This window comes from Equus caballus, unplaced genomic scaffold (genome assembly GCF_041296265.1).
Source record: "Equus caballus isolate H_3958 breed thoroughbred unplaced genomic scaffold, TB-T2T haplotype2-0000437, whole genome shotgun sequence".
In the NCBI taxonomy this organism is placed as follows: Eukaryota; Metazoa; Chordata; class Mammalia; order Perissodactyla; family Equidae; genus Equus; species Equus caballus.
Window position 1 is genome coordinate 1,672,259 of NW_027222394.1, and position 22,026 is coordinate 1,694,284.

Consider the following 22,026-nt stretch of genomic DNA (forward strand, 5'->3'; position numbering starts at 1 on the left):
GGCACCGCGTCTGAGGCAGAGAGCGGCTGGAGTCACAAAAGCTCTCGACAGAGAGTCAAGGAAAGGCGTGCTCTGCTTACACGACTCTCTACTTTTCTCTGGGTCTGAACTATTTTACAGCTAATCTACTTTTTTTAACCGAGCAGCTTTGCCAAGAAAAAGTTACCAACAAATACCAGCCAAACCAATATAAGCGATACCTATTAAATAAGCCTGACCCTACTAGGCTACTGACAAGGCTTTTATTTCCCTGGGATAATCTGGACAGCATTAGATTCTGTTACCAAGAGCAGCCAAGTCGAGGGAGATTATTTCTAATTCCACAGTGCCACAGATGCGGTCAGTAGCAACTGCAAGCTGGAAAGGAAACAAAGCCGGGTGTAATCCATTCCGGTTCACACGTTGCACGAGGGACAGCCTCCAAGCCTTGAATACTTATGTATGCATTTATCCATTTATTTAATCAACCACTACTAACGCCTACTGAAGGCCAGACACTGCTCTAAGTACTTTACGGACATGAAATAGCCTCTAACCTTTACACTCACCTATGGAGTGTGTGTTATAATCATCCCCGTTTTACAGATCAGGAAACTGACACACAGAATGGTACAGTAACTTGCCCAAGTTCACACAGCCCGTAGGTGGCAGAGCTAGGACCCATGTGACAGAGTCTGGCTCCAGAGTCCACGTGCTGAATCACCACGCTTAGTCTCCGAAAACCTATAGAAAGCGCCAGCCTCAATCGAAAGGTTTTCTTTTCCCCACCCTACAGTCCCTACGCGGCGGCCCCAGTCTCCAGGGCATGCTTTCAGCTCCTCTGACAGGCCATCCTCCTCCCTTGCCCTGTCCCAACGCTCTCCCGCACAAGTCCTCCTTTGCTTTTAGGCATCTGCTCTCAGCTTAAACATCACTGCCTAAGTCACAAAGTCTAACAGTAAATGCCGTATTTCTCAGCACTCAACACAGAATGGCTTTTACGTATCTCCTAGGTAATTAGTTGCTGCCTATCTGTCCTTTCCAACTAGGCTGCGAGGTCCAGTACATCAAACACCCTGTCAGTCTTGCCCACCAAGTGTCCAGACCACTGAACACGCACCGACCCGAGGAAAGGAAGTCCCAAAGTCAACTCTCCAGACTTTCTGTGGAAGGAGGGAACGAACGGAGCACCCTCCAGCCTCACGCTTTCTTTGCCAGACTTTCAAGTGTGGGACACACACCTGTGCTCACAATGCTCCCCGGACAGCCCCCACTGCACCCCTAACAGGTAGACTTCTGCCCAGTCAAGGCCTTTGGAAAGCACTGGCTCTGCACACGAATATTATGCGGCCCTCGACAGGCCACTTCCCCTGAACCGGCCTGAGCTTCAGGGCCACGACAGGCTTCGTGAAAACCCCAACGGAACGTAGCCTCGAAAAGAGGGAGACCTGCACCCCTCAGAACGCATCGAGACCAGTGTCGTTACCGACGTCGCGTCTGGCCTTCCAAGAAGCCAAGACCACGGGCGCCGCTTCAGCGCCCGACTCCCGGGCACCGCATCCCCAGGCTGGCCCCTGGGCAGGTGCCCGGCACACACCGCCCGTTCCACGAACGCGTGAAGCGCACGAAGAGACCCCCTCGCTGCCCGCGCCGCGCAGCTGTCCCGCGGCCTGACGGGCACCTCTCGGCGCACAAGCCTATTCCTCAGGGACACGCTCGCCTCCCACCAGCCCCCAGGCCCACGCCCCCAGGTACCTCTCCCAGATGGAATCCTCTTCGCAGGCGCCCTGGTCGTCCGTGTCCGGCGAGCAGGAAGAGCGGGAGCTGAAGGAGGGCCTCCTCAGGCTAGCGGCCGTGGCTGTGGAGGGCCCGGGCTGCTGTGCCCAGCGGGGACACGGAGCGGCGTCCAGGGACGCCGGGGGAACGGGCGAGCCCGGCCCAGGAGAGAGCAGCAGAGCGCGGCCGGACTCCGCCGGGCTCGGCTCTGGGCAGGCAGGCGCGGCTGGCCGACGCCTCCCCGGACGGCGGCCCAGCAGCCGTGCGCGCTCCCCGCGCGCGCGCGCGCGCCGCCGCCCAGAGGCTCCCTGGCCGCTGCCCCGCCCCACCCCCCCCCCCCTCTCAGGCGGTGGACTGCGGACAGGGACAGGGACACCCTCCTGGGAGAACTCCTGGGGCCCCGCCCACACGCTCGCTCTCGGGGAACTGCAGCCTCCTCGGGTCTGACTGCAATGCCACACCCGAAACCATGCAACGTCTAGAAGAAAACATAGGCAGTATGCCCTTTGACAGCAGTCTTAGCAGCCTACTTTCAAGTACCATGTCTGACTGGGCAATGGAAACAAAGTACAAAATGAACAAACGGGACTACATCAAAGTGAAAAAAAATCTTCTGCACGGCAAAGGAAACCATCCACAAAACCAAAACACAACCTAACAACTGGGAGAAGATACTTGCAAACCATATATCGGATAAGGGGTTTATATCCAAAACACAGAAAGAACTCCGACAGCTCAACAACAACAAAAAATCAACAACCCGATTAAAAAGACGGGCAAAAGATCTGAGCAGTGACTTCTCCAAAGAAGGTATACGGGTGGCCAACAGGCATATGGAAAGGGGCTCAACATCATTAGCGATCAGAGGAAGGCAAATCAAAACTACAAGGAGAGGTCACCTTCCTCTGGTCAGAATGGCTCTAATTAACAAGACAGGAGACAAGTGTCGGAGAGGATGTGGAGAGAAGGGAACTCTCCTACACTGCTGGTGGGAGTGCAGACTGGTGCAGCCACCATGGAAAGCCGTATGGAGTATCCTCAGAAAACTAAGAATACATCTACCATATGTATGATCCAGCTAGCCCACTGCTGGGTATTTATCCAAAGAACTGGAAAACACCAATGCAGAAAGACACATGCACCCCTAGGTTCACTGCAGCATTATTCACAACAGCCAAAACTTGGAAGCAACCTAGGTGCCCATCAAGGGAAGTATGGACAGAGAAGATGTGGTGTGTATACACAATGGAATGCTACTCGGCCCTAAGAAACGATGAGATCCGGCCATTTGTGACAACGTGGATGGACCTTGAGGGTATTATGCGAAGTGAAATAAATCAGAGGGAGAAAGTCAAACACCGTGTGATCTCACTCATGAGTACATGATAAAAACAATGACGAACACGCACAGAGCAACGGAGATTGGATTGGTGGTTACCGTAGGGGGAGGGGGGGAGGGGAGAGAGCCAAAGGGGCGACGAGGCTCACATGTGAGGTGACGGACTATAATTAGTTTTTGGGCGGTGAACACGACGTAATCTACACAGAATTCGAAATGTATTACAACGTACCTCTGGAAAGCTACGTGATGTTAGAATCCACTGTCACTGCAATAAAGTAAAATAAAATAAAATAAAACAAAATAAAATAAAGAAGTGTAGGAGCCTCAAGAGGCTAACAGGCTTTTGCAAAGTTATTCTAGGGATTTTTACGGCTTGGCTCAGGGCGGCAGACACCAGCCTGAGACACAGCTGTGACATAGCCACGAACTTCAACTCGACTATATTCCGACTGGAGGGAAGTCAAAACTACTGTAATCATAATTTATTGAAGGCTTCGCTTTGTGCCAGATCCTGCGCCGACTGCTTTGCACCAACTGTCTCGTTTAATCCTCACATCCAAAAGGTAGGTTACCGTTATTCTCCCCATTGTAAAGGTGAGGAGAGGAGGCGGAAGCAGAAAGATGGCAACCTGCCTGGAATTCACAGAAGGATTCTCTAGGTAATGACATGACTTTTGGACAAGACTTAAAGGTTTAACACATGACAGTGAAGACGCAGATCCCAGTATCACAGAACGTGAAAAACACTGAGTCCTGCCAAATGGATTAAAACACTAACTATGGATCCTCACAATCTCTTGGCCTGTTTTCTCAGGTGAGGGAAAACCCGGTGTGGAAAACCGTTGAGGAGATGTCTGCAGATGAGGACTATGGCTGGTCTTTAAAGCCGGGAACTATCCCAGTAGATTCTGAGTCAGTGGGTCCAGAGTAGGCCTCGAGCGTCTCCGTTCTTTGACAGAGCCCCACAGGCTACACTCCCGTGCCCTTGGAGTTGGGAAGTACCGTCAGGCGCTACATCAGGACGTTTCAGTCAACAACGGGGGTCCCAAAAGATTAGTCCCATAGAGCCAAGGTGTATAGGAGGCTCTGCCATCTAGGTTTATGAACTCCGTGGTGCTTGCACGCTCACGAGATTGCCTGACCGTGACGCACTCCTCAGAACCTAGCCCCACTGTTAAGCAAAGCATGACTGCACTGCCTTAGATTCTCCACGGTTCCGGACCCTGCACGGTTTAGATGACTGCACACGCAGAGGGCACCGCGTCTGAGGCAGAGAGCGGCTGGAGTCACAAAAGCTCTCGACAGAGAGTCAAGGAAAGGCGTGCTCTGCTTACACGACTCTCTACTTTTCTCTGGGTCTGAACTATTTTACAGCTAATCTACTTTTTTTAACCGAGCAGCTTTGCCAAGAAAAAGTTACCAACAAATACCAGCCAAACCAATATAAGCGATACCTATTAAATAAGCCTGACCCTACTAGGCTACTGACAAGGCTTTTATTTCCCTGGGATAATCTGGACAGCATTAGATTCTGTTACCAAGAGCAGCCAAGTCGAGGGAGATTATTTCTAATTCCACAGTGCCACAGATGCGGTCAGTAGCAACTGCAAGCTGGAAAGGAAACAAAGCCGGGTGTAATCCATTCCGGTTCACACGTTGCACGAGGGACAGCCTCCAAGCCTTGAATACTTATGTATGCATTTATCCATTTATTTAATCAACCACTACTAACGCCTACTGAAGGCCAGACACTGCTCTAAGTACTTTACGGACATGAAATAGCCTCTAACCTTTACACTCACCTATGGAGTGTGTGTTATAATCATCCCCGTTTTACAGATCAGGAAACTGACACACAGAATGGTACAGTAACTTGCCCAAGTTCACACAGCCCGTAGGTGGCAGAGCTAGGACCCATGTGACAGAGTCTGGCTCCAGAGTCCACGTGCTGAATCACCACGCTTAGTCTCCGAAAACCTATAGAAAGCGCCAGCCTTAATCGAAAAGTTTGGTTTTCCCCACCCTACAGTCCCTACGCGGCCCCAGTCTCCAGGGCATGCTTTCAGCTCCTCTGACAGGCCATCCTCCTCCCTTGCCCTGTCCCAACGCTCTCCCGCACAAGTCCTCCTTTGCTTTTAGGCATCTGCTCTCAGCTTAAACATCACTGCCTAAGTCACAAAGTCTAACAGTAAATGCCGTATTTCTCAGCACTCAACACAGAATGGCTTTTACGTATCTCCTAGGTAATTAGTTGCTGCCTATCTGTCCTTTCCAACTAGGCTGCGAGGTCCAGTACATCAAACACCCTGTCAGTCTTGCCCACCAAGTGTCCAGACCACTGAACACGCACCGACCCGAGGAAAGGAAGTCCCAAAGTCAACTCTCCAGACTTTCTGTGGAAGGAGGGAACGAACGGAGCACCCTCCAGCCTCACGCTTTCTTTGCCAGACTTTCAAGTGTGGGACACACACCTGTGCTCACAATGCTCCCCGGACAGCCCCCACTGCACCCCTAACAGGTAGACTTCTGCCCAGTCAAGGCCTTTGGAAAGCACTGGCTCTGCACACGAATATTATGCGGCCCTCGACAGGCCACTTCCCCTGAACCGGCCTGAGCTTCAGGGCCACGACAGGCTTCGTGAAAACCCCAACGGAACGTAGCCTCGAAAAGAGGGAGACCTGCACCCCTCAGAACGCATCGAGACCAGTGTCGTTACCGACGTCGCGTCTGGCCTTCCAAGAAGCCAAGACCACGGGCGCCGCTTCAGCGCCCGACTCCCGGGCACCGCATCCCCAGGCTGGCCCCTGGGCAGGTGCCCGGCACACACCGCCCGTTCCACGAACGCGTGAAGCGCACGAAGAGACCCCCTCGCTGCCCGCGCCGCGCAGCTGTCCCGCGGCCTGACGGGCACCTCTCGGCGCACAAGCCTATTCCTCAGGGACACGCTCGCCTCCCACCAGCCCCCAGGCCCACGCCCCCAGGTACCTCTCCCAGATGGAATCCTCTTCGCAGGCGCCCTGGTCGTCCGTGTCCGGCGAGCAGGAAGAGCGGGAGCTGAAGGAGGGCCTCCTCAGGCTAGCGGCCGTGGCTGTGGAGGGCCCGGGCTGCTGTGCCCAGCGGGGACACGGAGCGGCGTCCAGGGACGCCGGGGGAACGGGCGAGCCCGGCCCAGGAGAGAGCAGCAGAGCGCGGCCGGACTCCGCCGGGCTCGGCTCTGGGCAGGCAGGCGCGGCTGGCCGACGCCTCCCCGGACGGCGGCCCAGCAGCCGTGCGCGCTTCCCGCGCGCGCGCGCGCCGCCGCCGCCCAGAGGCTCCCTGGCCGCTGCCCCGCCCCCCCCCCCCCCCTCAGGCGGTGGACTGCGGACAGGGACAGGGACACCCTCCTGGGAGAACTCCTGGGGCCCCGCCCACACGCTCGCTCTCGGGGAACTGCAGCCTCCTCGGGTCTGACTGCAATGCCACACCCGAAACCATGCAACGTCTAGAAGAAAACATAGGCAGTATGCCCTTTGACAGCAGTCTTAGCAGCCTACTTTCAAGTACCATGTCTGACTGGGCAATGGAAACAAAGTACAAAATGAACAAACGGGACTACATCAAAGTGAAAAAAAATCTTCTGCACGGCAAAGGAAACCATCCACAAAACCAAAACACAACCTAACAACTGGGAGAAGATACTTGCAAACCATATATCGGATAAGGGGTTTATATCCAAAACACAGAAAGAACTCCGACAGCTCAACAACAACAAAAAATCAACAACCCGATTAAAAAGACGGGCAAAAGATCTGAGCAGTGACTTCTCCAAAGAAGGTATACGGGTGGCCAACAGGCATATGGAAAGGGGCTCAACATCATTAGCGATCAGAGGAAGGCAAATCAAAACTACAAGGAGAGGTCACCTTCCTCTGGTCAGAATGGCTCTAATTAACAAGACAGGAGACAAGTGTCGGAGAGGATGTGGAGAGAAGGGAACTCTCCTACACTGCTGGTGGGAGTGCAGACTGGTGCAGCCACCATGGAAAGCCGTATGGAGTATCCTCAGAAAACTAAGAATACATCTACCATATGTATGATCCAGCTAGCCCACTGCTGGGTATTTATCCAAAGAACTGGAAAACACCAATGCAGAAAGACACATGCACCCCTAGGTTCACTGCAGCATTATTCACAACAGCCAAAACTTGGAAGCAACCTAGGTGCCCATCAAGGGAAGTATGGACAGAGAAGATGTGGTGTGTATACACAATGGAATGCTACTCGGCCCTAAGAAACGATGAGATCCGGCCATTTGTGACAACGTGGATGGACCTTGAGGGTATTATGCGAAGTGAAATAAATCAGAGGGAGAAAGTCAAACACCGTGTGATCTCACTCATGAGTACATGATAAAAACAATGACGAACACGCACAGAGCAACGGAGATTGGATTGGTGGTTACCGTAGGGGGAGGGGGGGAGGGGAGAGAGCCAAAGGGGCGACGAGGCTCACATGTGAGGTGACGGACTATAATTAGTTTTTGGGCGGTGAACACGACGTAATCTACACAGAATTCGAAATGTATTACAACGTACCTCTGGAAAGCTACGTGATGTTAGAATCCACTGTCACTGCAATAAAGTAAAATAAAATAAAATAAAACAAAATAAAATAAAGAAGTGTAGGAGCCTCAAGAGGCTAACAGGCTTTTGCAAAGTTATTCTAGGGATTTTTACGGCTTGGCTCAGGGCGGCAGACACCAGCCTGAGACACAGCTGTGACATAGCCACGAACTTCAACTCGACTATATTCCGACTGGAGGGAAGTCAAAACTACTGTAATCATAATTTATTGAAGGCTTCGCTTTGTGCCAGATCCTGCGCCGACTGCTTTGCACCAACTGTCTCGTTTAATCCTCACATCCAAAAGGTAGGTTACCGTTATTCTCCCCATTGTAAAGGTGAGGAGAGGAGGCGGAAGCAGAAAGATGGCAACCTGCCTGGAATTCACAGAAGGATTCTCTAGGTAATGACATGACTTTTGGACAAGACTTAAAGGTTTAACACATGACAGTGAAGACGCAGATCCCAGTATCACAGAACGTGAAAAACACTGAGTCCTGCCAAATGGATTAAAACACTAACTATGGATCCTCACAATCTCTTGGCCTGTTTTCTCAGGTGAGGGAAAACCCGGTGTGGAAAACCGTTGAGGAGATGTCTGCAGATGAGGACTATGGCTGGTCTTTAAAGCCGGGAACTATCCCAGTAGATTCTGAGTCAGTGGGTCCAGAGTAGGCCTCGAGCGTCTCCGTTCTTTGACAGAGCCCCACAGGCTACACTCCCGTGCCCTTGGAGTTGGGAAGTACCGTCAGGCGCTACATCAGGACGTTTCAGTCAACAACGGGGGTCCCAAAAGATTAGTCCCATAGAGCCAAGGTGTATAGGAGGCTCTGCCATCTAGGTTTATGAACTCCGTGGTGCTTGCACGCTCACGAGATTGCCTGACCGTGACGCACTCCTCAGAACCTAGCCCCACTGTTAAGCAAAGCATGACTGCACTGCCTTAGATTCTCCACGGTTCCGGACCCTGCACGGTTTAGATGACTGCACACGCAGAGGGCACCGCGTCTGAGGCAGAGAGCGGCTGGAGTCACAAAAGCTCTCGACAGAGAGTCAAGGAAAGGCGTGCTCTGCTTACACGACTCTCTACTTTTCTCTGGGTCTGAACTATTTTACAGCTAATCTACTTTTTTTAACCGAGCAGCTTTGCCAAGAAAAAGTTACCAACAAATACCAGCCAAACCAATATAAGCGATACCTATTAAATAAGCCTGACCCTACTAGGCTACTGACAAGGCTTTTATTTCCCTGGGATAATCTGGACAGCATTAGATTCTGTTACCAAGAGCAGCCAAGTCGAGGGAGATTATTTCTAATTCCACAGTGCCACAGATGCGGTCAGTAGCAACTGCAAGCTGGAAAGGAAACAAAGCCGGGTGTAATCCATTCCGGTTCACACGTTGCACGAGGGACAGCCTCCAAGCCTTGAATACTTATGTATGCATTTATCCATTTATTTAATCAACCACTACTAACGCCTACTGAAGGCCAGACACTGCTCTAAGTACTTTACGGACATGAAATAGCCTCTAACCTTTACACTCACCTATGGAGTGTGTGTTATAATCATCCCCGTTTTACAGATCAGGAAACTGACACACAGAATGGTACAGTAACTTGCCCAAGTTCACACAGCCCGTAGGTGGCAGAGCTAGGACCCATGTGACAGAGTCTGGCTCCAGAGTCCACGTGCTGAATCACCACGCTTAGTCTCCGAAAACCTATAGAAAGCGCCAGCCTTAATCGAAAAGTTTGGTTTTCCCCACCCTACAGTCCCTACGCGGCGGCCCCAGTCTCCAGGGCATGCTTTCAGCTCCTCTGACAGGCCATCCTCCTCCCTTGCCCTGTCCCAACGCTCTCCCGCACAAGTCCTCCTTTGCTTTTAGGCATCTGCTCTCAGCTTAAACATCACTGCCTAAGTCACAAAGTCTAACAGTAAATGCCGTATTTCTCAGCACTCAACACAGAATGGCTTTTACGTATCTCCTAGGTAATTAGTTGCTGCCTATCTGTCCTTTCCAACTAGGCTGCGAGGTCCAGTACGTCAAACACCCTGTCAGTCTTGCCCACCAAGTGTCCAGACCACTGAACACGCACCGACCCGAGGAAAGGAAGTCCCAAAGTCAACTCTCCAGACTTTCTGTGGAAGGAGGGAACGAACGGAGCACCCTCCAGCCTCACGCTTTCTTTGCCAGACTTTCAAGTGTGGGACACACACCTGTGCTCACAATGCTCCCCGGACAGCCCCCACTGCACCCCTAACAGGTAGACTTCTGCCCAGTCAAGGCCTTTGGAAAGCACTGGCTCTGCACACGAATATTATGCGGCCCTCGACAGGCCACTTCCCCTGAACCGGCCTGAGCTTCAGGGCCACGACAGGCTTCGTGAAAACCCCAACGGAACGTAGCCTCGAAAAGAGGGAGACCTGCACCCCTCAGAACGCATCGAGACCAGTGTCGTTACCGACGTCGCGTCTGGCCTTCCAAGAAGCCAAGACCACGGGCGCCGCTTCAGCGCCCGACTCCCGGGCACCGCATCCCCAGGCTGGCCCCTGGGCAGGTGCCCGGCACACACCGCCCGTTCCACGAACGCGTGAAGCGCACGAAGAGACCCCCTCGCTGCCCGCGCCGCGCAGCTGTCCCGCGGCCTGACGGGCACCTCTCGGCGCACAAGCCTATTCCTCAGGGACACGCTCGCCTCCCACCAGCCCCCAGGCCCACGCCCCCAGGTACCTCTCCCAGATGGAATCCTCTTCGCAGGCGCCCTGGTCGTCCGTGTCCGGCGAGCAGGAAGAGCGGGAGCTGAAGGAGGGCCTCCTCAGGCTAGCGGCCGTGGCTGTGGAGGGCCCGGGCTGCTGTGCCCAGCGGGGACACGGAGCGGCGTCCAGGGACGCCGGGGGAACGGGCGAGCCCGGCCCAGGAGAGAGCAGCAGAGCGCGGCCGGACTCCGCCGGGCTCGGCTCTGGGCAGGCAGGCGCGGCTGGCCGACGCCTCCCCGGACGGCGGCCCAGCAGCCGTGCGCGCTTCCCGCGCGCGCGCGCGCCGCCGCCGCCCAGAGGCTCCCTGGCCGCTGCCCCGCCCCCCCCCCCCCCCCCCTCAGGCGGTGGACTGCGGACAGGGACAGGGACACCCTCCTGGGAGAACTCCTGGGGCCCCGCCCACACGCTCGCTCTCGGGGAACTGCAGCCTCCTCGGGTCTGACTGCAATGCCACACCCGAAACCATGCAACGTCTAGAAGAAAACATAGGCAGTATGCCCTTTGACAGCAGTCTTAGCAGCCTACTTTCAAGTACCATGTCTGACTGGGCAATGGAAACAAAGTACAAAATGAACAAACGGGACTACATCAAAGTGAAAAAAAATCTTCTGCACGGCAAAGGAAACCATCCACAAAACCAAAACACAACCTAACAACTGGGAGAAGATACTTGCAAACCATATATCGGATAAGGGGTTTATATCCAAAACACAGAAAGAACTCCGACAGCTCAACAACAACAAAAAATCAACAACCCGATTAAAAAGACGGGCAAAAGATCTGAGCAGTGACTTCTCCAAAGAAGGTATACGGGTGGCCAACAGGCATATGGAAAGGGGCTCAACATCATTAGCGATCAGAGGAAGGCAAATCAAAACTACAAGGAGAGGTCACCTTCCTCTGGTCAGAATGGCTCTAATTAACAAGACAGGAGACAAGTGTCGGAGAGGATGTGGAGAGAAGGGAACTCTCCTACACTGCTGGTGGGAGTGCAGACTGGTGCAGCCACCATGGAAAGCCGTATGGAGTATCCTCAGAAAACTAAGAATACATCTACCATATGTATGATCCAGCTAGCCCACTGCTGGGTATTTATCCAAAGAACTGGAAAACACCAATGCAGAAAGACACATGCACCCCTAGGTTCACTGCAGCATTATTCACAACAGCCAAAACTTGGAAGCAACCTAGGTGCCCATCAAGGGAAGTATGGACAGAGAAGATGTGGTGTGTATACACAATGGAATGCTACTCGGCCCTAAGAAACGATGAGATCCGGCCATTTGTGACAACGTGGATGGACCTTGAGGGTATTATGCGAAGTGAAATAAATCAGAGGGAGAAAGTCAAACACCGTGTGATCTCACTCATGAGTACATGATAAAAACAATGACGAACACGCACAGAGCAACGGAGATTGGATTGGTGGTTACCGTAGGGGGAGGGGGGGAGGGGAGAGAGCCAAAGGGGCGACGAGGCTCACATGTGAGGTGACGGACTATAATTAGTTTTTGGGCGGTGAACACGACGTAATCTACACAGAATTCGAAATGTATTACAACGTACCTCTGGAAAGCTACGTGATGTTAGAATCCACTGTCACTGCAATAAAGTAAAATAAAATAAAATAAAACAAAATAAAATAAAGAAGTGTAGGAGCCTCAAGAGGCTAACAGGCTTTTGCAAAGTTATTCTAGGGATTTTTACGGCTTGGCTCAGGGCGGCAGACACCAGCCTGAGACACAGCTGTGACATAGCCACGAACTTCAACTCGACTATATTCCGACTGGAGGGAAGTCAAAACTACTGTAATCATAATTTATTGAAGGCTTCGCTTTGTGCCAGATCCTGCGCCGACTGCTTTGCACCAACTGTCTCGTTTAATCCTCACATCCAAAAGGTAGGTTACCGTTATTCTCCCCATTGTAAAGGTGAGGAGAGGAGGCGGAAGCAGAAAGATGGCAACCTGCCTGGAATTCACAGAAGGATTCTCTAGGTAATGACATGACTTTTGGACAAGACTTAAAGGTTTAACACATGACAGTGAAGACGCAGATCCCAGTATCACAGAACGTGAAAAACACTGAGTCCTGCCAAATGGATTAAAACACTAACTATGGATCCTCACAATCTCTTGGCCTGTTTTCTCAGGTGAGGGAAAACCCGGTGTGGAAAACCGTTGAGGAGATGTCTGCAGATGAGGACTATGGCTGGTCTTTAAAGCCGGGAACTATCCCAGTAGATTCTGAGTCAGTGGGTCCAGAGTAGGCCTCGAGCGTCTCCGTTCTTTGACAGAGCCCCACAGGCTACACTCCCGTGCCCTTGGAGTTGGGAAGTACCGTCAGGCGCTACATCAGGACGTTTCAGTCAACAACGGGGGTCCCAAAAGATTAGTCCCATAGAGCCAAGGTGTATAGGAGGCTCTGCCATCTAGGTTTATGAACTCCGTGGTGCTTGCACGCTCACGAGATTGCCTGACCGTGACGCACTCCTCAGAACCTAGCCCCACTGTTAAGCAAAGCATGACTGCACTGCCTTAGATTCTCCACGGTTCCGGACCCTGCACGGTTTAGATGACTGCACACGCAGAGGGCACCGCGTCTGAGGCAGAGAGCGGCTGGAGTCACAAAAGCTCTCGACAGAGAGTCAAGGAAAGGCGTGCTCTGCTTACACGACTCTCTACTTTTCTCTGGGTCTGAACTATTTTACAGCTAATCTACTTTTTTTAACCGAGCAGCTTTGCCAAGAAAAAGTTACCAACAAATACCAGCCAAACCAATATAAGCGATACCTATTAAATAAGCCTGACCCTACTAGGCTACTGACAAGGCTTTTATTTCCCTGGGATAATCTGGACAGCATTAGATTCTGTTACCAAGAGCAGCCAAGTCGAGGGAGATTATTTCTAATTCCACAGTGCCACAGATGCGGTCAGTAGCAACTGCAAGCTGGAAAGGAAACAAAGCCGGGTGTAATCCATTCCGGTTCACACGTTGCACGAGGGACAGCCTCCAAGCCTTGAATACTTATGTATGCATTTATCCATTTATTTAATCAACCACTACTAACGCCTACTGAAGGCCAGACACTGCTCTAAGTACTTTACGGACATGAAATAGCCTCTAACCTTTACACTCACCTATGGAGTGTGTGTTATAATCATCCCCGTTTTACAGATCAGGAAACTGACACACAGAATGGTACAGTAACTTGCCCAAGTTCACACAGCCCGTAGGTGGCAGAGCTAGGACCCATGTGACAGAGTCTGGCTCCAGAGTCCACGTGCTGAATCACCACGCTTAGTCTCCGAAAACCTATAGAAAGCGCCAGCCTTAATCGAAAAGTTTGGTTTTCCCCACCCTACAGTCCCTACGCGGCGGCCCCAGTCTCCAGGGCATGCTTTCAGCTCCTCTGACAGGCCATCCTCCTCCCTTGCCCTGTCCCAACGCTCTCCCGCACAAGTCCTCCTTTGCTTTTAGGCATCTGCTCTCAGCTTAAACATCACTGCCTAAGTCACAAAGTCTAACAGTAAATGCCGTATTTCTCAGCACTCAACACAGAATGGCTTTTACGTATCTCCTAGGTAATTAGTTGCTGCCTATCTGTCCTTTCCAACTAGGCTGCGAGGTCCAGTACGTCAAACACCCTGTCAGTCTTGCCCACCAAGTGTCCAGACCACTGAACACGCACCGACCCGAGGAAAGGAAGTCCCAAAGTCAACTCTCCAGACTTTCTGTGGAAGGAGGGAACGAACGGAGCACCCTCCAGCCTCACGCTTTCTTTGCCAGACTTTCAAGTGTGGGACACACACCTGTGCTCACAATGCTCCCCGGACAGCCCCCACTGCACCCCTAACAGGTAGACTTCTGCCCAGTCAAGGCCTTTGGAAAGCACTGGCTCTGCACACGAATATTATGCGGCCCTCGACAGGCCACTTCCCCTGAACCGGCCTGAGCTTCAGGGCCACGACAGGCTTCGTGAAAACCCCAACGGAACGTAGCCTCGAAAAGAGGGAGACCTGCACCCCTCAGAACGCATCGAGACCAGTGTCGTTACCGACGTCGCGTCTGGCCTTCCAAGAAGCCAAGACCACGGGCGCCGCTTCAGCGCCCGACTCCCGGGCACCGCATCCCCAGGCTGGCCCCTGGGCAGGTGCCCGGCACACACCGCCCGTTCCACGAACGCGTGAAGCGCACGAAGAGACCCCCTCGCTGCCCGCGCCGCGCAGCTGTCCCGCGGCCTGACGGGCACCTCTCGGCGCACAAGCCTATTCCTCAGGGACACGCTCGCCTCCCACCAGCCCCCAGGCCCACGCCCCCAGGTACCTCTCCCAGATGGAATCCTCTTCGCAGGCGCCCTGGTCGTCCGTGTCCGGCGAGCAGGAAGAGCGGGAGCTGAAGGAGGGCCTCCTCAGGCTAGCGGCCGTGGCTGTGGAGGGCCCGGGCTGCTGTGCCCAGCGGGGACACGGAGCGGCGTCCAGGGACGCCGGGGGAACGGGCGAGCCCGGCCCAGGAGAGAGCAGCAGAGCGCGGCCGGACTCCGCCGGGCTCGGCTCTGGGCAGGCAGGCGCGGCTGGCCGACGCCTCCCCGGACGGCGGCCCAGCAGCCGTGCGCGCTTCCCGCGCGCGCGCGCGCCGCCGCCGCCCAGAGGCTCCCTGGCCGCTGCCCCGCCCCCCCCCCCCCCCCTCAGGCGGTGGACTGCGGACAGGGACAGGGACACCCTCCTGGGAGAACTCCTGGGGCCCCGCCCACACGCTCGCTCTCGGGGAACTGCAGCCTCCTCGGGTCTGACTGCAATGCCACACCCGAAACCATGCAACGTCTAGAAGAAAACATAGGCAGTATGCCCTTTGACAGCAGTCTTAGCAGCCTACTTTCAAGTACCATGTCTGACTGGGCAATGGAAACAAAGTACAAAATGAACAAACGGGACTACATCAAAGTGAAAAAAAATCTTCTGCACGGCAAAGGAAACCATCCACAAAACCAAAACACAACCTAACAACTGGGAGAAGATACTTGCAAACCATATATCGGATAAGGGGTTTATATCCAAAACACAGAAAGAACTCCGACAGCTCAACAACAACAAAAAATCAACAACCCGATTAAAAAGACGGGCAAAAGATCTGAGCAGTGACTTCTCCAAAGAAGGTATACGGGTGGCCAACAGGCATATGGAAAGGGGCTCAACATCATTAGCGATCAGAGGAAGGCAAATCAAAACTACAAGGAGAGGTCACCTTCCTCTGGTCAGAATGGCTCTAATTAACAAGACAGGAGACAAGTGTCGGAGAGGATGTGGAGAGAAGGGAACTCTCCTACACTGCTGGTGGGAGTGCAGACTGGTGCAGCCACCATGGAAAGCCGTATGGAGTATCCTCAGAAAACTAAGAATACATCTACCATATGTATGATCCAGCTAGCCCACTGCTGGGTATTTATCCAAAGAACTGGAAAACACCAATGCAGAAAGACACATGCACCCCTAGGTTCACTGCAGCATTATTCACAACAGCCAAAACTTGGAAGCAACCTAGGTGCCCATCAAGGGAAGTATGGACAGAGAAGATGTGGTGTGTATACACAATGGAATGCTACTCGGCCCTAAGAAACGATGAGATCCGGCCATTTGTGACAACGTGGATGGACCTTGAGGGTATTATGCGAAGTGAAATAAATCAGAGGGAGAAAGTCAAACACCGTGTGATCTCACTCATGAGTACATGATAAAAACAATGACGAACACGCACAGAGCAACGGAGATTGGATTGGTGGTTACCGTAGGGGGAGGGGGGGAGGGGAGAGAGCCAAAGGGGCGATGAGGCTCACATGTGAGGTGACGGACTATAATTAGTTTTTGGGCGGTGAACACGACGTAATCTACACAGAATTCGAAATGTATTACAACGTACCTCTGGAAAGCTACGTGATGTTAGAATCCACTGTCACTGCAATAAAGTAAAATAAAATAAAATAAAACAAAATAAAATAAAGAAGTGTAGGAGCCTCAAGAGGCTAACAGGCTTTTGCAAAGTTATTCTAGGGATTTTTACGGCTTGGCTCAGGGCGGCAGACACCAGCCTGAGACACAGCTGTGACATAGCCACGAACTTCAACTCGACTATATTCCGACTGGAGGGAAGTCAAAACTACTGTAATCATAATTTATTGAAGGCTTCGCTTTGTGCCAGATCCTGCGCCGACTGCTTTGCACCAACTGTCTCGTTTAATCCTCACATCCAAAAGGTAGGTTACCGTTATTCTCCCCATTGTAAAGGTGAGGAGAGGAGGCGGAAGCAGAAAGATGGCAACCTGCCTGGAATTCACAGAAGGATTCTCTAGGTAATGACATGACTTTTGGACAAGACTTAAAGGTTTAACACATGACAGTGAAGACGCAGATCCCAGTATCACAGAACGTGAAAAACACTGAGTCCTGCCAAATGGATTAAAACACTAACTATGGATCCTCACAATCTCTTGGCCTGTTTTCTCAGGTGAGGGAAAACCCGGTGTGGAAAACCGTTGAGGAGATGTCTGCAGATGAGGACTATGGCTGGTCTTTAAAGCCGGGAACTATCCCAGTAGATTCTGAGTCAGTGGGTCCAGAGTAGGCCTCGAGCGTCTCCGTTCTTTGACAGAGCCCCACAGGCTACACTCCCGTGCCCTTGGAGTTGGGAAGTACCGTCAGGCGCTACATCAGGACGTTTCAGTCAACAACGGGGGTCCCAAAAGATTAGTCCCATAGAGCCAAGGTGTATAGGAGGCTCTGCCATCTAGGTTTATGAACTCCGTGGTGCTTGCACGCTCACGAGATTGCCTGACCGTGACGCACTCCTCAGAACCTAGCCCCACTGTTAAGCAAAGCATGACTGCACTGCCTTAGATTCTCCACGGTTCCGGACCCTGCACGGTTTAGATGACTGCACACGCAGAGGGCACCGCGTCTGAGGCAGAGAGCGGCTGGAGTCACAAAAGCTCTCGACAGAGAGTCAAGGAAAGGCGTGCTCTGCTTACACGACTCTCTACTTTTCTCTGGGTCTGAACTATTTTACAGCTAATCTACTTTTTTTAACCGAGCAGCTTTGCCAAGAAAAAGTTACCAACAAATACCAGCCAAACCAATATAAGCGATACCTATTAAATAAGCCTGACCCTACTAGGCTACTGACAAGGCTTTTATTTCCCTGGGATAATCTGGACAGCATTAGATTCTGTTACCAAGAGCAGCCAAGTCGAGGGAGATTATTTCTAATTCCACAGTGCCACAGATGCGGTCAGTAGCAACTGCAAGCTGGAAAGGAAACAAAGCCGGGTGTAATCCATTCCGGTTCACACGTTGCACGAGGGACAGCCTCCAAGCCTTGAATACTTATGTATGCATTTATCCATTTATTTAATCAACCACTACTAACGCCTACTGAAGGCCAGACACTGCTCTAAGTACTTTACGGACATGAAATAGCCTCTAACCTTTACACTCACCTATGGAGTGTGTGTTATAATCATCCCCGTTTTACAGATCAGGAAACTGACACACAGAATGGTACAGTAACTTGCCCAAGTTCACACAGCCCGTAGGTGGCAGAGCTAGGACCCATGTGACAGAGTCTGGCTCCAGAGTCCACGTGCTGAATCACCACGCTTAGTCTCCGAAAACCTATAGAAAGCGCCAGCCTCAATCGAAAGGTTTTCTTTTCCCCACCCTACAGTCCCTACGCGGCGGCCCCAGTCTCCAGGGCATGCTTTCAGCTCCTCTGACAGGCCATCCTCCTCCCTTGCCCTGTCCCAACGCTCTCCCGCACAAGTCCTCCTTTGCTTTTAGGCATCTGCTCTCAGCTTAAACATCACTGCCTAAGTCACAAAGTCTAACAGTAAATGCCGTATTTCTCAGCACTCAACACAGAATGGCTTTTACGTATCTCCTAGGTAATTAGTTGCTGCCTATCTGTCCTTTCCAACTAGGCTGCGAGGTCCAGTACGTCAAACACCCTGTCAGTCTTGCCCACCAAGTGTCCAGACCACTGAACACGCACCGACCCGAGGAAAGGAAGTCCCAAAGTCAACTCTCCAGACTTTCTGTGGAAGGAGGGAACGAACGGAGCACCCTCCAGCCTCACGCTTTCTTTGCCAGACTTTCAAGTGTGGGACACACACCTGTGCTCACAATGCTCCCCGGACAGCCCCCACTGCACCCCTAACAGGTAGACTTCTGCCCAGTCAAGGCCTTTGGAAAGCACTGGCTCTGCACACGAATATTATGCGGCCCTCGACAGGCCACTTCCCCTGAACCGGCCTGAGCTTCAGGGCCACGACAGGCTTCGTGAAAACCCCAACGGAACGTAGCCTCGAAAAGAGGGAGACCTGCACCCCTCAGAACGCATCGAGACCAGTGTCGTTACCGACGTCGCGTCTGGCCTTCCAAGAAGCCAAGACCACGGGCGCCGCTTCAGCGCCCGACTCCCGGGCACCGCATCCCCAGGCTGGCCCCTGGGCAGGTGCCCGGCACACACCGCCCGTTCCACGAACGCGTGAAGCGCACGAAGAGACCCCCTCGCTGCCCGCGCCGCGCAGCTGTCCCGCGGCCTGACGGGCACCTCTCGGCGCACAAGCCTATTCCTCAGGGACACGCTCGCCTCCCACCAGCCCCCAGGCCCACGCCCCCAGGTACCTCTCCCAGATGGAATCCTCTTCGCAGGCGCCCTGGTCGTCCGTGTCCGGCGAGCAGGAAGAGCGGGAGCTGAAGGAGGGCCTCCTCAGGCTAGCGGCCGTGGCTGTGGAGGGCCCGGGCTGCTGTGCCCAGCGGGGACACGGAGCGGCGTCCAGGGACGCCGGGGGAACGGGCGAGCCCGGCCCAGGAGAGAGCAGCAGAGCGCGGCCGGACTCCGCCGGGCTCGGCTCTGGGCAGGCAGGCGCGGCTGGCCGACGCCTCCCCGGACGGCGGCCCAGCAGCCGTGCGCGCTTCCCGCGCGCGCGCGCGCCGCCGCCGCCCAGAGGCTCCCTGGCCGCTGCCCCGCCCCCCCCCCCCCCCTCTCAGGCGGTGGACTGCGGACAGGGACAGGGACACCCTCCTGGGAGAACTCCTGGGGCCCCGCCCACACGCTCGCTCTCGGGGAACTGCAGCCTCCTCGGGTCTGACTGCAATGCCACACCCGAAACCATGCAACGTCTAGAAGAAAACATAGGCAGTATGCCCTTTGACAGCAGTCTTAGCAGCCTACTTTCAAGTACCATGTCTGACTGGGCAATGGAAACAAAGTACAAAATGAACAAACGGGACTACATCAAAGTGAAAAAAAATCTTCTGCACGGCAAAGGAAACCATCCACAAAACCAAAACACAACCTAACAACTGGGAGAAGATACTTGCAAACCATATATCGGATAAGGGGTTTATATCCAAAACACAGAAAGAACTCCGACAGCTCAACAACAACAAAAAATCAACAACCCGATTAAAAAGACGGGCAAAAGATCTGAGCAGTGACTTCTCCAAAGAAGGTATACGGGTGGCCAACAGGCATATGGAAAGGGGCTCAACATCATTAGCGATCAGAGGAAGGCAAATCAAAACTACAAGGAGAGGTCACCTTCCTCTGGTCAGAATGGCTCTAATTAACAAGACAGGAGACAAGTGTCGGAGAGGATGTGGAGAGAAGGGAACTCTCCTACACTGCTGGTGGGAGTGCAGACTGGTGCAGCCACCATGGAAAGCCGTATGGAGTATCCTCAGAAAACTAAGAATACATCTACCATATGTATGATCCAGCTAGCCCACTGCTGGGTATTTATCCAAAGAACTGGAAAACACCAATGCAGAAAGACACATGCACCCCTAGGTTCACTGCAGCATTATTCACAACAGCCAAAACTTGGAAGCAACCTAGGTGCCCATCAAGGGAAGTATGGACAGAGAAGATGTGGTGTGTATACACAATGGAATGCTACTCGGCCCTAAGAAACGATGAGATCCGGCCATTTGTGACAACGTGGATGGACCTTGAGGGTATTATGCGAAGTGAAATAAATCAGAGGGAGAAAGTCAAACACCGTGTGATCTCACTCATGAGTACATGATAAAAACAATGACGAACACGCACAGAGCAACGGAGATTGGATTGGTGGTTACCGTAGGGGGAGGGGGGGAGGGGAGAGAGCCAAAGGGGCGACGAGGCTCACATGTGAGGTGACGGACTATAATTAGTTTTTGGGCGGTGAACACGACGTAATCTACACAGAATTCGAAATGTATTACAACGTACCTCTGGAAAGCTACGTGATGTTAGAATCCACTGTCACTGCAATAAAGTAAAATAAAATAAAATAAAACAAAATAAAATAAAGAAGTGTAGGAGCCTCAAGAGGCTAACAGGCTTTTGCAAAGTTATTCTAGGGATTTTTACGGCTTGGCTCAGGGCGGCAGACACCAGCCTGAGACACAGCTGTGACATAGCCACGAACTTCAACTCGACTATATTCCGACTGGAGGGAAGTCAAAACTACTGTAATCATAATTTATTGAAGGCTTCGCTTTGTGCCAGATCCTGCGCCGACTGCTTTGCACCAACTGTCTCGTTTAATCCTCACATCCAAAAGGTAGGTTACCGTTATTCTCCCCATTGTAAAGGTGAGGAGAGGAGGCGGAAGCAGAAAGATGGCAACCTGCCTGGAATTCACAGAAGGATTCTCTAGGTAATGACATGACTTTTGGACAAGACTTAAAGGTTTAACACATGACAGTGAAGACGCAGATCCCAGTATCACAGAACGTGAAAAACACTGAGTCCTGCCAAATGGATTAAAACACTAACTATGGATCCTCACAATCTCTTGGCCTGTTTTCTCAGGTGAGGGAAAACCCGGTGTGGAAAACCGTTGAGGAGATGTCTGCAGATGAGGACTATGGCTGGTCTTTAAAGCCGGGAACTATCCCAGTAGATTCTGAGTCAGTGGGTCCAGAGTAGGCCTCGAGCGTCTCCGTTCTTTGACAGAGCCCCACAGGCTACACTCCCGTGCCCTTGGAGTTGGGAAGTACCGTCAGGCGCTACATCAGGACGTTTCAGTCAACAACGGGGGTCCCAAAAGATTAGTCCCATAGAGCCAAGGTGTATAGGAGGCTCTGCCATCTAGGTTTATGAACTCCGTGGTGCTTGCACGCTCACGAGATTGCCTGACCGTGACGCACTCCTCAGAACCTAGCCCCACTGTTAAGCAAAGCATGACTGCACTGCCTTAGATTCTCCACGGTTCCGGACCCTGCACGGTTTAGATGACTGCACACGCAGAGGGCACCGCGTCTGAGGCAGAGAGCGGCTGGAGTCACAAAAGCTCTCGACAGAGAGTCAAGGAAAGGCGTGCTCTGCTTACACGACTCTCTACTTTTCTCTGGGTCTGAACTATTTTACAGCTAATCTACTTTTTTTAACCGAGCAGCTTTGCCAAGAAAAAGTTACCAACAAATACCAGCCAAACCAATATAAGCGATACCTATTAAATAAGCCTGACCCTACTAGGCTACTGACAAGGCTTTTATTTCCCTGGGATAATCTGGACAGCATTAGATTCTG